Genomic DNA, 16,953 nt, shown 5'->3' with positions numbered 1-16,953 from the left:
TATAACTGTTAGTCTACAAGGATTTAAACCAACAAATTATAACATCTGCCTAACAGATCAATATTCACTTTAATGTCGCAGTAGAGGATTATCATATTAATTTAAGCAGACACTAAAAAATAGCTAGATTGTTCTAGTGTCTGCATTAGGTGAATGTGAGTTTAATGGCCTGACTGGACATCTCCTGAAAAATATTGTATGTTTGGATGCCTCATGAATAGCCCAAACTACAATTTATGTTGTGGTATTTCCAGCAAAGATTAAGGAGTAAAAAAGTTAAAAAAATATATACTTTCATTTCCACAGCATTCCAATACTGAGTACCATTTCCCCCCCAATATTAAGAGGTATTAATTTCTGAAGCCGAAGAATAAGAAAACAAGAACAAGAATCTTTGATGGTCCCTCGTTATACCCATTCATGCAAAAGCAAGTGATTACCTGTGATCAAAACCTTTGGCTCATTTGAATGTTTGAAAAAAAAACTAGTAAGTATTGCAAGTGTTTCTTCTTCACATGTATTTTTTTGTCTATATTATTGCAGTTATTGCTGGCTTGCTAAATGCTACTGTATATGAATACAGTCCTACAGTAAACAGATAACAAGAAGTGACATTCTGTGTTTTAAAAAAAGCACATCAACTCATCACCCTTCAGCTCAGCGGGAGTCATTTGTTAAGGAATAAAAAGCAACAATGCAAAATTGTCCTAATTGGGGAAAAAACATACTGTAGCTCTAAAATGCTGTTTTGATGTGAAGCTTATAAGGTTTTGTCACAGTCAGGTTAACGTTAGTTCTTCAAAATGATAACATCACAATACTTTCGCATTAGCACAAAGTAATTTCTAGAGTGCTGCACTGTTCTTTTTTTCATATCCTGAACTATAATCTACGGTACCTTATAAATTCTTGTGTCGAAGAACATCTCCTTCAGATAAGACAATAATGCCTGTAGCTCTCTCTTTTTTCCATCTCTCTTTGTATTGTTTTACTTCAGCACAAAACAACTACAGTATGCTGTGCAGATCACACAGATCTCAAGAATGAAAGCTAAACAGAACTATACAACACCCCTGTAAATTGTATTTCACTGATAATGCAGTCAGTTCAGTTTATAGAGTTTTATTCACATTGCTACAGTGTAAACTTAGATAAACTATCTTGATATTAATTAGCTGGACAATTACTCAAACTGATCCTCTGAAACACACAGATAGTCAGACCAAGTACTTCTTTTTACACTTAGATAAAAAATAAAAAGAGAAAATAACGCAGATCTATTCACTGTCTGAGGGATTGGGTTTTCCTCCTCAGTCCTGTCATTGCATGGTACTGAGGAATAGTTTATGATTCTACAACTACTGTAATTACATCTCACCCTAGATCAGAAGCTCAGAAGCCAATTTTGTGTTGACCTCAAGTGCTCCAGGCCACAGCCTGGATTCAAATCGTCAAAAAACAGGCTTTCTCAACAAACCACTTGAGTGGGAGGTTTTACAGATGAGCCATATCGAAGCTCAAATAAGAAGCCTCTTACTCTCTGACAATCATACATCTACAAATACAGACAGTGATATGCCTGTACAACTAAGTTTACAGAATACAGGAGGCAAAGCTGTCTTGACTGAAAAAAAACAAGTGTATGATTTTTTTCAAAATTGTTGCTTGTTACTGGACAGGTAAAGATCTCTATAAAATATAATGGTCTGGAATTGTTATCCTGTTATCAGCTTGACACACATATTTCATTATCTGGTCCAAGCAATATAACAAGTTGGCTCTTACCTGGTCATATTCTGCTACTTTCTTGTTGTAGGTTGACAACTGAATACTCAAGCGATCTTTTTCCTGTAGAACCACTTTGAGCTCATTCTCCTATGAAGTATAGAACAGACATGCATAAATAACTGTGATACTGTGATTGCATGCAGTAATATTCACACATTAGAGAAACCTTTCATAATTCTTTAATGGTGCTGATAATACAGCAAATCAGAGTTATTTAGATGTCTAAATAATAATTGCACCAGCCAATATTTTGGTTAAATAATAACCAGACAGACAGAGATACTGTATGGTGCCAGACACATCACAGTTCCAAAATCCAATGACTGAATACAAGGACACTAAGTTCTTTCCGGAAATGATACACTTTTATAAGCTACATGCCATATCCTATTCAATTTGCTGTTTAGAAGTCTCTAATGTGTAGGCCGGCTACGTCTTTTGTCTTTTTTACCTATTCAAAACCACTTTAAAATGTCTTAATTTGCATCCAACAGTATAGTCAGTCTTTCAGCTTCTAACCAGCAAGAGTAGTAACAGCTGTAAAAAGATGTGCTGCATACTGTATCTTCTTCAGTTAATGGAAAACAAACACGTGTTGATCACGAAATCAAACGTTAAAACATTATAACATTTTATAGGACTATAAAATAAAATAGAAATTCAACATTATTTGTTTATTGAGTGCAATCTGAATTATGGAATTGATACATGCAATTAAAGACTACAAAGCAGTGTACCTTGACATACTGTACAGTGAGTCTCAATAAACGTCAGACAGTATAAGACTAAGGTACTTCTCTATTTATTGCTTTAACATAGTTAAACAAGGCAGATGTCAGGCAATCAATGTCATTCAAATTCTCCAAATATCAGCTGAAAGACACTACAGTAAAATTCACCACTTTTGGTAAATGACATGTCATGATGTGCCACAAAGTAATAACTCACTAAAATTATTTAAGAAATGAAGGAAAAATTAAAAAAATATATTTTTTTTTGTTAGAAAACACTGTTTACTATACACACTTCATTATACTGTATTACGGAAGCTGATTAACTTGAACATTTAAATTATATAAATGATTTCTTTAAGATCAAAAAGAAAGCCGTGATAGCTTGAAGGTTGAGAAAACTCACAGCAGCAAAATATTTCAAATATGTTTTTTCCCATTTTCTATTCAACAGCAGGAAAGACCGGGATATTGTTTTTGCTTGTCAGATCATTATATTCAGGGCTTTAAGATTAAGGAGCACACTGCACTCTGGAGATGGGAGAGAACACAGCAGTGTGCCATCTCCCTCAGTAAAAAACAAATGGTTCAATAAGATGGTATGAATAAAATGTCACGTCCGCAATTAAGAAAGGGCTATCTGGACACCTGCTGGACTGTGAACATGATCCATATTCAGAGGTGTGATCAGTGCAGTAACATTGAAAGAATAAAAAATGCTAGTAATACAGTATACGACATGTGAGTACTTCATCTCTGTTAGCAATAAAAATACATATTTGCCAATTGTTTTTCCACACTGAATAATTACAAAATGGCTGATTGCTAAGGTTGAGAATGAGCTAAGGAAAAAGGATAACAAACTGAAATTTGATTATCTCATTAATAAAGCTTTCACACTATAGGAAACTGTAAGTCTCCTGAAAAGTCATTCAGTTCCCTGAAACCATCAATAAGAGCCATGCCACTAGACACAAGTAACATGCAAAGAGTACCAGTGTATCACACAACACACATTTATAAGGGAGCTTGGCTTGCATAACATTCTCTAAAGTTGCAAAGTTGCACAATTTAGTGATTTTAAGGAGTCTTTGCATGTCAATGTAGAAAGTTTATAGTTTAGTGGGGCTTTACACGTGCTTAAAATTGGCTCTTCGATATGTCAGGTATTTGGTGAGCAATATTAGATGTAGGAAACAAAGTAATAAACACGAATCTATAAATACCGTATCATAACATAAGCAAAAGACAATCGTGTTGCTTTACATTCTTACCATTAAGCTACAGTAGGTGTTGATCAAAGAGATGAAAATATCCATATACTACATATCTATACACATTTATATACTGTAGAGAAATAGCATTTCTGCACACATTTATTGACTCCAATACCCTATGATGTATTGAACTATAATATGTGCATATAGAAGGGGTTCAACATTAAAAATACACATACCACAGGCACCATTGTTGTTGAATGTTGAATTTCTATTGTGATAATTATAAATTATGAAATTGTTAAGAACAATGGAAATAATATATATCTTATGGTTTATTGTAATTCAAAAAAGGGCAGTACTGACAGAGTAAAAACATTAGTTTCAAGTTTCAACTTTTTGCTGGGAAAAATGAGGTTCAGTATAATCCTCACTAGTATTTCAGTAGAAGATAAAACAAGTTCTACTGCAGAGGAGGAAACCTAATTATACTTTATCAAGCCCTTGTTTGATGTGCTTGGAATGCAATTAAAGTGTAATCTGAACAGCTTTCTGTTGTCATACCTGCAAAATAAAATAAAAATCACAATAAAGTCCGGCTGGAGCTCTTGTGCATAATTACATTTATTGGTAGTCTTTCAAAGCCGAGTACCAAACCAGGGTACCATCCAATATTAAGTAATAAGAGGATGAAAGGGAGTTGGGCAGAGAAAGTATTAAGAAATAAGCCTTCCAGCACAGGCACTCAGGTCTGTACATCAGATTGATTATGTCCCAATTGTTAAGAGCTGAAAAAAAGCTTTAAGAGGGCTCTTTGCTGGACAATTTCTAAGTGACAATCCTGAGGTGTAAACCAAGGAATACAGTATATATATATATCCCGGATTTAATCCAGACAAGATACCGAGGCCTTGAATCAATACTGTAAAAGGAAGCCCTGGACAGCATGAATACCAGTGAAGAGACACGTGCCTTGAATACAAAACACTAAAAAAGAGTTTTAGTACTGCAGGAAAACACTTCATGGCAATTTCTATGTTAGGGTTTTGTATAAGAAGGCCAATGAAACTAAATTTAGAAAACCTCTATTTTCTTTCTTAAATTACAGTCTGTAGCGAAGAACATTAAAACCTTTATTTTCCTGCTTCACAGATAATAAAAATTCAACGTTATCCACCAAGATAAAGTAACAATTATTAGATTATTATTACATATTATTACAATTATTACATCTATGGCCACTGTTCAACTCTTCATCACTACTTACGAACCGTTGTACCCAGACCTGTCTTATTTTCATGACTGATTGTTCTTTAATAAAATAGCTTTCAGTTTCAATAGATCCTTTCCATCTCTACATTTAAATCACATCACGCTTTTCTCATGCAAAGCATCATATCAGGTACTGGTATGTTCAGACACAAGAGGACTAAATTCATGAGGCAAATATTAAAGGGGACCTAATCTCTCATTAGCATAAAAACAATAAACTAAAAAACTTCAAGGCTGTCAAAGGAAAAAATTATTGAATGAAGTTCAAATTTCACTTTGCTGTGATTGGCTATGATTCCTTGTGTATACAAGCTTCTACAAACTTCATTTATTGACAAAACATACTACAATGAGCATGAAGCTTCATTTGTAAAGAAATATTTTAATTTTTAAAATTATTTTAAAGATTTCATTCTCTGTAATGAAGTTTACATTAATATTTATTGTTTGAACATATCCTAGGAAAACTAAGATCTCATTAAAAGAATGTCCTAATAAATAATTGAGAGATATTAAATAATGTATTTAAATTAAATGTCATGTCATGTCATTTACCAAACCACTTAATACCATATGGTGTCTTGAGCCAGTGTCTACCCAGCAAGCAACGAGCGCAAGGCATGGTACACCCTGGACAGGGTGCCAGTCTATCACAGGGCAAGCACAAGCCATCATACATGGGGACAATCTGGAGGCCATGGTAAAGGCTGAGAGGAGAAATTTGACCTGGACACCAGGATAACTTCCTGCTCTTATCGAGAAATGCCCAGGGATCTTTAATCCTCGGTTTAACATCTCATCTGAAAGACGGCGCCCACTACAATATAGTGTCCCCGCCACTATACTGGGGCATTAGGACCCACACAGACAGCAGGGTGGGCGCCCCCCACTGGTCCCACTAACATCACTTCCAACAGCAACCATAGCTTCCCAGGAGGTGTCCCATCCAAGTACTGACCAGGCTCAAACCTGCTGAGCTTCAGTGGATAGCCAGCTGAGAGCTACAGGCTAAATTAAGAGTAAGAATATTAATTCTTAGTTATTTTTGGTGAGGTACTGTATATGAATTCCCACTAATACAAAGTAGACTGAAAAAAAAATTAATCATTCTTATTAGTTAACACTTTTTAAACTAGAACTTACATGTGTATGAAGCTCCTGTGAAACTGATATTTATGACATTGTGTATAACCTCCTGATTTCAATCTTGATCCAAAACCATTTATTCATTTAACGTTATTTGTTTTTTTTTTCTCTTATTGAGCAAGAGAAATTAGCTAGAACTGTTCTTGAAATGTTGAATCTATAACAGTTCGACCCAACAGGTACTGTAATATTTTAACATACTAATAAACCTGCAATTTAATAAATCAAAAACTCAGCACTAAAGGCTCTTCATAAATGCATCTTACAATTAGTTATAACATAGATGTCTCTGTAATAATTATATTAAATAATTATAATGCAATAGTTTTTTTTTAGAATGGTGCCACATGCCAAAACTTTCCAATCCCATAATAGTAAGCAGAAGTTAAAACACCAAAAACAATAAATTATATTAAATACTAGTCATCATGGGTTTTTTTAAACAATATATAGTTAAACTTCAAAGTGTAAAGGAAAGATCTTTCCATCCATCTATTTTCCAACCACTTCATTCAATTCAGATACGGCCGATCCCAGGAAGACAGAATACAACCTGGACAGGACAGGGCGCACAGACACTTTGAAGTTTAATTTGCTTATTAAATATATAGTACATATCAGGGTGGTACTGTTGCACTTGCTACAGAATCAGTACAGTAATTTAAGTCTGACAGTGGGTACTGTTTTTTTGCGAGACACAAGCACAGGCATATAGTACATGCACACCTGGGTCAATTTTGCCAGAATCCAGTTAACCTCCCATTATGCCTTTAGATTGTGGGAGAGAACTGGAGCACCAGAGGAAACCCACATGAAAATGGGGCGAGAGCAGAGAACAAACAAACTCCACACAGACAGCACCTCAAGTCTTGAACTGACCCCAGAGCACCATTGCTCTGAGGGAGCAATCGTAACCACTCAAAGAAAACGTCTGTTTCCGACAGACTTTTGTTTCAGGCAGTTAAATCTGAAAGGCAAATACAATTCAATATCCCAGGTGATAATGTACTAATTTTAAATCTTAAAATGGATACAACTGTTTGCATATTTGTCCCATTGTCCAAAATTATATTCCAGAATTGCATTTGTTTCACATGATGGGTCTCATTTCTTATTTCCTGCAAAATCATTAATTCTGCATATTCACTATGGAAGAGAGAGCTCATTTCACGAGCAAAATAAAGATTTAGGTGGCATTTCTTTCAAAAACGAAAATAGAGACTATTCATCAAATTTATTCCATTTTATCCATTTATTTTTCTTTGCGATTTCTTCCTAATTCCTTCCTAGAACTGGCATCAGCATCTTTGAAGTTGCTGATGTGTGCATTTCTGCAGTTCAGGCAACACGGACCAGCACAAATCTCTATTCTATATTAAAATCAAGACCTCCAAGCACAAACATGATAAATGCATGCATCGTACATAACATATGTTTATGAAAAGCTTCTCTTTATATTTCCTCTCCCTGTCAATGCCTCTCACACGAAGAAAAATGAGAGCTTAACAGATAGATTAGAGAGGGTTCATAATTAAAACATAGTAAGCTTACATAAAGTGGCCTTGAAATCGCTAACAAATCCATGTAAATGGCCAGAACTGTGATAAATGTGTCTACACATGTATTGTATACCATTAAGTAAAATGCTTCTGCAAAGTTTCAAGACATACCTACAGTATATAAATACACATAAAGAGTCATCTCTAATCGTCCTTGGAAAGCTTGACATATTTTCAATACATTTTATTAATCTAAAACAGAAATGGACAGCCCCTTATCTGTCTCTTGAAGAGCAGAGCTGGTTGCTATGACAGCCTGGCAGCAGGACTTCTGAATGCATGGAACACATGTAAAACGATCAAAGTCGACTCCATTAGCAAATTAAGATAATGTCAAAATCTGCATTCTCCCATAGCCATGCTGATGGTGGAGAAGGGTTACAGCCTGAAGCAGATTAGAAGACAGAGGTTTTAGAGGAAATAAAACAAACGCAACAGAGAGTAATACAGAGCCACACCCTTTAGTATGCGATGCACATCTTGTCTTTAGCCTTCTAATAATTTAAAATTCCACCACCACCCACCACTAAAAATCACTTAATCTCAAAAGCCACAAATATATAGAAATTTGTATGATAAATGGTGTTTCTTAAACAGCAGTGACAAATACTTACTGTACATAATGCATATGTTATTGGAGAATTAAATCACTATAATAATAAGTAAATATTCAATTGAATCCAAGGATTTGTAAATAAAAGATTAAAAACTGAACATCTTATTTTTAGAAACTAGGAGCTGCGTCAAGTCATAAACTAAGACATTTTAACTAAAAGATAAAGAGGTTGAATAGCAATAAAAGGTAGTTTTTTGGATCACTTTCATTAAAAACAATTTGGTGTGACTGTGTAAAAGCCACAAGGAACTTGGCATAAAAGAAGAGCACAGCAGCACGAACAGAACAAAGTTCAAAGTTAACAAATCAGGTTTTTGCCCTTTAACTACTGCATATTTCTGCAAAATCCATCAAAGAGTTTTTTCCTATTATAATTACTCTGGTGCCTACTCAAACAACACTAATGATTGCAGATTTATTCAAAGCTATTCAAACACAATTTCTCTGTTCTTATTTGTACGATTTTGCCTAGCAAACCATTTAACAGAAATGTATATTATGCCATTATAGAAATAAAAGGAAAAATATGGAAAGGCTTATGGAAAAAATGGAAAATCAGTTATTATTCTAATGCCAAGATATCATTAATTTATTTTAATTAATTCTGAAATCTTGCCCTTGCTGTGATGACATCTAAATGTCTTGCACATGTACAGATACAGATAAATAGTAAAAAAAGAAAAATCCAAGGTTTTTAAGTATTTATGGATAACATATGTCTCCAATTTGAATTTTTAGCTTCAGTATTTTTTTAGATCTTATACTGTATAGGTAGAGTGGGTTGTTTTTTAAACTTTGTGTCTGAAGATATGCTAAAGAAAGGATAATTCCTGTGTATTGAATTTCATTTTCCTCATAAGGTTGAATGTAAGGGTTTGTACTTGATGCATCTTTCATGGGAATATCACAGTGTGATTTCCTTAATATTTATACAGTATACCTTTTTAATGTTGATGACAGATTTTTATTTTAATCTTAAATTAACATTTTCTTAGTACACTTGACCACTGTTGCAAGTCACAATAGTACAGCTGAAAATTATTCAGATGAGGTTCTTCAGGGTAATGATAATATAAATAAAAACAACTATACTGGAATGTTATACCTTTAATTTTAGGAAAATAACATTCTCCTCTAACATTTAGCAGACTAGTACTGAAAATGGCTCTGTGAGGGACAAGCCAGGTCTTGGAAACCAGAGGGCCACAAGACCAGTTGAGGACTGTCACAGTTGTGTGATCCATCTGTGTCGTTATTTTCTGACTGCTGTGGCACCAGCATTAGAGATTCCAATAAAAAATAACCTGCACAACAGCAAAATGGCTCTCTGTTTGCATGCCTATGTGCTTAAGGCGTAACGTTGACAGATGAGAGATGAATTTGTCATCTTCTGGGGACGAGAAGACATTTGAGTTGGCAATCATTTGAGTTGGCAGTCAATACCGTTTTGCCCCTGACAGGACAGACGGAATACGTCTGTCTAACGTACAGATGTCCTGGTGTGTATCGTGATGACTGTGGTGTTATTTGTGCCCCAGCTGGTGGGGTAGTACAATTGTAATAATGTCAGATGGAATCTCCTTTAACACAATAACTCCTTCGGTGTAGTCTGAGGACAACCTTACTGCTTAGCGATACATAGTTGAAGTCCTGCAGCCAGCAGCTTACCATTCTCACAACTTATGATGTTTTTCTAGCCAGACAATACAAAACCAAAAGGTGCCAGGATATGAACACCCAGAAGTGATAAAAATAGTGTCAAAGTCTGGGAGTTGCCAGCATTTTCTTCTGGCCAGGAAGAGTGATAAAATGGAATGATACCATAGCACTCCACCCAGAATGTGATCAGATCTGTGTCAGCACAGGGAGGTCATACCCAACACTAAGTTTGAAGTACTTCGATCATGACAGGTTTCACTCTGAAAATATCTCACGACCCTTCAAGCTCTAATCTGTATATTTCATTTTTTTTTATTTTGTTTAATATTTTTTAAAAACATTTGATTACATCCAATATTACATGAGTGCTGTATTTTATTTGCTCATACAGCATATACTGTACTTTATTATTTCATATGTATCATATGAAATATGTCATATGAAACTTAATCTAAACATAAATCTAAACAAACTAATTCATGCATAAAATAATTTGTTCATTCTTCATTATACTTTTTCTCAAGGTATACCACAGAAATACCAAACATTTATGATGACTGTTACTAAGTACTGACTGTGTGGGTTATACTGGACTTTTTTCAGTTGAATACAGTCTGAGTGAGTATTGTGCAGTATGCTCAAAAGCTAACAGAACAAGATTTAAATGGTAATATTTGGGCCATGATAGGAAAATGTTAGGGTGCAGCATCAATGTGAATTAGGATGCATGCGTACAACATCTTAAATGTTCCTATTTCCAAATTAGCTTTTCCAGAACAGTGCACCAGTTAATCAGATTTGTTCAGGCAAATATTTATTTTTCCCAGGAGTGGTTATGGGTGAAAGGCTGCATATTTGATATCCCAATGTTGTAAATTGTTGATGTGTTTTTTTTGCAGTGCTTGACCAGTCAGATCAGACTTCTCTAAACTGATTAATTACAATGTAGGCAGAAACCTCTAACTAGGTTAAAGAAATATAATAAAAACAATATCGACAGCAGTATTACCACCCTATAGCCAGACCTCAGAAACTAAGCAAGGCTGCCCCTGGTTATTACTCTGATGAGTGATCTCTAAGGAAAGCCAGACTGCTGCTGTAAATGGTGCTAGAGAGCCAGTAGGGAAGGCTCTTCCCTCTGGAACACAATTCCCAAATTAATACATTGCGTCTTAGGAGAAAGCGTCCTTTGTATAAGATGTTAAACTGGGGTGCAGACTACTTGGACATTTAATGTTGTTCATGAGAGTAAACAACATAGTCAGTCATAGTTGTTGGACATACAGTAGTGCTGGTCATAACAGGGATATTGACAGGAGTATTCTGACTGTGTCCTGGCTAAATTCCACTTTTTGGTTTGTACAATCTTTCCTAACTAAACCTTTCCTTTAATTCAACCGGTGAATGATTTCTCACTTTACTTGAACTTCGTAGATCTGGATTCAGCTGGGCTATGGGCCCACTGGTGGATAATATGGGTCCCCTTCTATATGTACAGTATATGAAACACCTTGGGATGCAAGGTACTTCAGCTATGTGAGCAGTTATTATTAATGGAGTTTATAACAGAAGCCCAGGAGGAAAGTAAGATCCTAATCTTGCATGCTTCCTCTCGCCAATGTATAGAAAATCAGTCTAGCATCCAGGTCTTCCCTTTGTGTATCCATCACACTACCCCAGCTACACTCTCGCAGCAAACTCCCTAGCTCAGTCCTCACCAAAAAACATATACAGTACTCTCTACAAAGTTCATCCCTCTATCGCATTCATTAGGATCTAAATTGAACTTTAGTCTTGATCAATTTTGATAAGGTCTTCAGTTATAAGAGTTCAAGATTGAAAAAAAAAGAGGCCTGCGGTTCCTCTAATAACGTCTTTAACGTTTCTTTTATAAAGATCCTAGGGTTCTGCTCATAAGAGTGCAGGGTGGGATGCTGTGGGTCAAGACATGAAACAGCTTCTGGCATTTCCAAACTGTAAGACTAGGTGGCACAAAATAATTGGTTATTCTGAATTGATTAAAAACAAAAAAAGGACATGGTGCACTTCTGTGTCTTATGTGTACCATTACTGTACCTTTCCATGATGATACATTTTAAATTCAGTTTAATACAACTGACTACATGTATGTATGTATGGAAGCTGAAACTCGGTCATCTCTCTGAAGTATTTAATCGATTCATGCTTTGTAATGAAATAAATAGAAAATGAAGTTAAAATCCTCTTGAGTAATGAAAACTACCTGGTTGTTACCAACATGATTGGAGGAGGCCGATCTTAATTGCTTGTTAAAAAGAGCATGTCCTGTGTTACAATAACACTCTTTGGGTAAACCATACTGTACCACCACATGCAGAATTGAAGGACAGAAACTATGCACTGACCAGGCTCATCTTTGCTATACCAATCCAAAGCCAAAGTCTGCTCGCAGACATGAACTATAAGCATAGTATACAACTCTGTTTACCCAGCTTTCCATTTTTTACCAGCTGATATGACTGCCAGTAATACAATGCCTTCCATTTTTTTCCCCCTTTTGTTCATGACATTTCAGGCAGCCAAAGTAAATATATTGTAGTGTCTCAGCTGGCTATATACGTAAGCACTTTACAAAAAAGGAACTGCATGTTGACTGTGCTGGTAGTGCCACAGTGTTGATATTTATTTAAACTGCCATCCTTTGAAAATATTGTTTTCTCTGACAGGATACTCTGTTCTGAGCTGCCTGCTGTAGACAGAACCCATACCGCATCACCACAGGAGCACCTGCCTGTGTAGAGAGACAGGGCACTTTCGCAGCTGGGAGATAACAGCCCTGACCTCACAAGAACGGCTTGCTCCATTCTTCTTAACCTTTTCAAGCACCTCTCATTTAACGAAGGGGTTAACGAACACCTCTGTTTATTTACTGACAAACATCTGCAACATTATACGACAAATGGGACAGGAAGGAAAAGCCATTGACTTAAGATTTTCAATGATAGTGTATTCAGGTACTTATTGTTAAGTTAGGATTCTGTATATTAGTTTCGAAAGATTGGATTGGATTATTGTGCATGTAATTGGGTGGGTAAAAAAATGGTTGGTTGCAAAAATGATTTTTAAGTGACATTACCACTGCAGAATAACAAGCTGAAGGTAAAACATCTACTTTACTGTAAAAGTTCATAATGACCTCAGTCTTGACCCCATACCTCTGCATCCTGGCATTCTGACTTGTCATTTATCACTCAGAACAATATCATTAGGAATGATTGCCTCAGATCTTATTTATGTTTTGATGTCTTCAGCATTACGTCGTTTGACTTGAAGTGGCTCCAAATCCATTGTCTTTGAATAATAAGGTTTGGTGACTGTGGAGGTCAGGGAATGGGGATTTATCCACCTATACACCTTTTTTTATTTTGCACATCCCCTGTCTAATCAAGATTAATCTGTAGTTTGTTCCAGCCATATGACCATTATGCTATGTCATCTGTTGGAGGTAGCAAAGTGGAAGATCAACAACGATGACAAGTAGACAATGTTTTTCCACTGAAAAACTTATGCATTATTTTAAATATCACACAATATCATGAGGTGGTGACTGGATTCCTTGTGTGTCATCATCACATACAAATTAACCTTTGATTAGTAATGTATACCCTGGTGATTTCCAGTGCCATTCAGGTGAAAAATTACCTCACCTAAAAACGATTCTGTATGTGCAGGAAAAAATACAAAGGTTAATCTCCATGGATGAAATGTAATGTGATGGAAAATCCTCCTTGCAGGTATACCAGCAAAGGTGGATTTTCACCCCTGGTGAGTTTCCAGCTGTCATTTTTGCAGATGGAATTACAAGGCTGAGACATTCAACAAGATAAATAAATCATCTGTGTGTATTATTAATGTATCATATACACAAGAAATGTTTAACTAGTACCCAGACCACATTAGATTAGTGTCCACTCCATTTTAGAACAAGATTAGAAAGATAAAGATTAATTTGATCAAGGCTCTAATGATGCTTGACATAAAACTCTAATGGAAATACACAAAGTTGTGGGTTACTACTGCAACTAGTACAACCTTAAAAAAAATCAGTGTTTACTGACACTTATTGTCCAACATCGCAGTGTTTCATGAACCACGGTCATAAAAAAACAATCAAAATAGAAACAATTATGCCCATAATATTTTTTGTTGACTGTAAACAATTAATTGGGAAGATGCTGACATTATTAGGTGCTCTTGAATGGTATATACAGGTTTAACTCTACTGATATTGTGCCAACATTGTGACACAGGACATCTGTGACTCATATTCTCTAAGCAGAGACTGGCTCAGCCCCTCCTTGACCAGGGTTAACATTATTCATACAGAGATCTCTCCCTGTCATCTGCAGGCTTGTGATTACATCAGAGTGGGACACAACACTCTTCAATTAATCAGCTGGTGTACAATTGGTGCTGTGCATTGCAGCAGTGGCTGAAGTGTGTCAACAGATCTGAAGCTGAATTAGTTGGGAGGTCAGAGGAGTCAGCTGGCAATTTGTCATTATCACTATGTGTGCACTAGGTCTAGAGATTCCAAACTGAGTGGGCAATAACTAAAAATAATATGCAATTCCAAATTTGAAGGATGGAAGGAGTACAATACAACTGCAAAATGAAAAATATGTTTTAGGAAAGGATCAGGGCCTGAGCATTTTAAGAAATTCTGAAAAGCACTTACCAAAGTCTGACATGTTCTGTGCTTTTTCTTCAACTCCTCATCAAGGGCTTTGCATTCCTCTCTTTTCCTGTGTACCTCTTTCTCCTGTAAAAGGACAAAAACACTATTTCATTATGTGTCGGTAAAAACTGGGATGGTTTCCCAGGACGTGCTCTCCTGGCACCCCACCAGTGGTCAAAGAGCAAATAGCTTTATCACGCTCTGAACAATGTCCCTGCAAGCCTTTGTGGGCTACTGTACATTAATAAAAGTCTGCCAATACTGGAGGGAGTCAGAACTAGAAAGAAAACAAATGTTTGTTATTATATAATTTTAAATGATAATTTAGCTCTTTTCAGGCTTCAGGTTTGGTGGAAAATGAATACCTTCTTAAAATGGACATCCACATGATTTTAGGATGCTGTTCACATCTCCAATTTCCTTTAGAGATGAGTTCTTAATTTTCCTGAAAAAAATCCTGGGAGAACTGCCACATATGTGCCTTTTATAAGTCTATAGCTCTCTTTGTCAATAAAAGTCCTGAATTCAGAGCCTTCCTATCAGTCAGAGCCTGTGGGTGGAGAGGACTTGCTTTAGTGTCCTTTCTGAATTGTGATTTGGAAGTTCAGTGACCTGTCAAACAAGATACACACCAAAAAGAAAGGAAAAAATAAGCATTTCTGCTCATTTTGCTTTCTGTTCCATTTTGCCCAAATCCATCCATCCATTTTCTAAACAGTTCATCCAATTCAGGGTCATGGCGGAGCCACAGTCTATTCTGGCATGCAATGGGAGCAAGACACACAGACACAAATATGCACACACTCACACCAGGGCCAAATTTCCCAGAGGCCAATTGACCTCCTAGTACGTCTTTGACTGTGGGAGGAAACCGGAGAACCCGGAAAAAACCCAGGCAAACAAGGGGGATAGCAACTTGGGTCCGGAACTGAATCCAGTGACCCAAAATGTCATTTGAACAAATGTGCCTTTGCCTGAACACGATTCACGTCCTAAAAGAGAAAGACTCAGGAACGCATATTTTCAAATCATTTGTTAGACATGAAATTATTATTTCAAAATTATCATGTGTTTGCATTTGTTGCATTTGTCAGCTAGTCCATCAAACCAAAACTGCTTGGAAGAAGTTTTCTTTACTCAGCTCTAATCTATTTATTTTCTTCAGCTTCCTAGCTTGTTTAAAACACAACATATAGTTTTGAAAAAAAAATCTACCTTAATTCCTTGATAGAAAATATTAATTATTGAGTATGTTTATTTTTATCCATAATGCTCTGAAAGAAAAAAGAAGATATTCCATTTGATGTTTTTTATTACTAAAAACCTTCTGTATCATGAACAATACCAGAGTTGGCTTAGTTGTGTTCTTAGTGTAGTGTTCTTAAACTAAGTGTTCTTAGTTAGCTGCTGAACAGCTATAGAAACCACTGGAAAGGATATGAGAATTTACTGGAATAATGTCATATTCATTTCCATAATGAAATGAGAAATCAAATATGTAAACAGAATCCCTCAACATAATTTCTACTGTCTAAAACTCAAACTTCCTATGACTAGCTTTTGCTACATTTTGTAACGAGCGATTCATATCTGCAGCTTGAGCCTTACAGAGAACAAGAGTGAGATAAGAGAACAGCTGTGAACTCTAGATTAGTCATGTAGAATTAAAAAGGATTTCATCTGTTTCAACATGTTCCACTGCTTTTAGTAATGAAATGGAGCTGCTTTCAGAGCATGGCCGAATCTGAAAACAAAATTCAAAAGTTACCAGTTGTAATACTCTGTGTTATGTTCTGTGTCTACAAGAACTCCTCTTTTCATAATGGGATAATAGACCCCAATATACAGTACACTTGCATCGCAGTGTATTATTGCTGTGTGTTATAGCAGTGCATTACTCTACTTATGACAAGTGTTTAGAGGGTTGGAAAGGAAAGTCTGTGCATTGTGTCAGGACCACTTCAACTTTTCTATCATCAGAATTTAAACACAGTGTGCAGAATGTTTCCTCTACAATGTATACTAATATATCTTTGAAGCTTAGCAGTGATGGGCTGATACTAACCAAGGCTGGCATGGTATAAGATTTCTTTCTTATTAAGGATATCACAGTTGAATTTGAAATGAGTACAAATAGCCATAAAAATAAAAATAAATAAATTGCAATTTCCTAATGTGGCAAATTTAAAAAATGGTACAATTCCTCAAAATTGGATATACTCTTTAGCAAATATTTTATTCAGTTTAA

General features: G+C 35.7%; 1 protein-coding gene across 3 annotated transcripts in view; it reads right to left on the bottom strand.

Moving 5' to 3' along the window:
- LOC148641680 (RIMS-binding protein 2-like) overlaps window positions 1-16,953 on the bottom strand; it is a 121,339-nt gene that overhangs the window by 57,417 nt on the left and 46,969 nt on the right. For all 3 annotated transcript variants that reach the window (XM_088617778.1, XM_088617786.1, XM_088617779.1), the window contains exons 2-3: window positions 14,706-14,789; window positions 1,786-1,875 (exon numbers count right to left, since the gene is read on the bottom strand). The gene's annotated coding sequence lies outside the window, so the exon portion shown is untranslated. The remainder of the gene's footprint in view (window positions 1-1,785; window positions 1,876-14,705; window positions 14,790-16,953) is intronic.

Source organism: Lepisosteus platostomus, chromosome 24, assembly GCF_059453375.1.
Source record: "Lepisosteus platostomus isolate fLepPlt1 chromosome 24, fLepPlt1.hap1, whole genome shotgun sequence".
Classification (NCBI taxonomy): Eukaryota; Metazoa; Chordata; class Actinopteri; order Semionotiformes; family Lepisosteidae; genus Lepisosteus; species Lepisosteus platostomus.
Note: the sequence above shows the minus strand (reverse complement) of the source record. Positions and strands in the feature narration are given on the sequence as shown.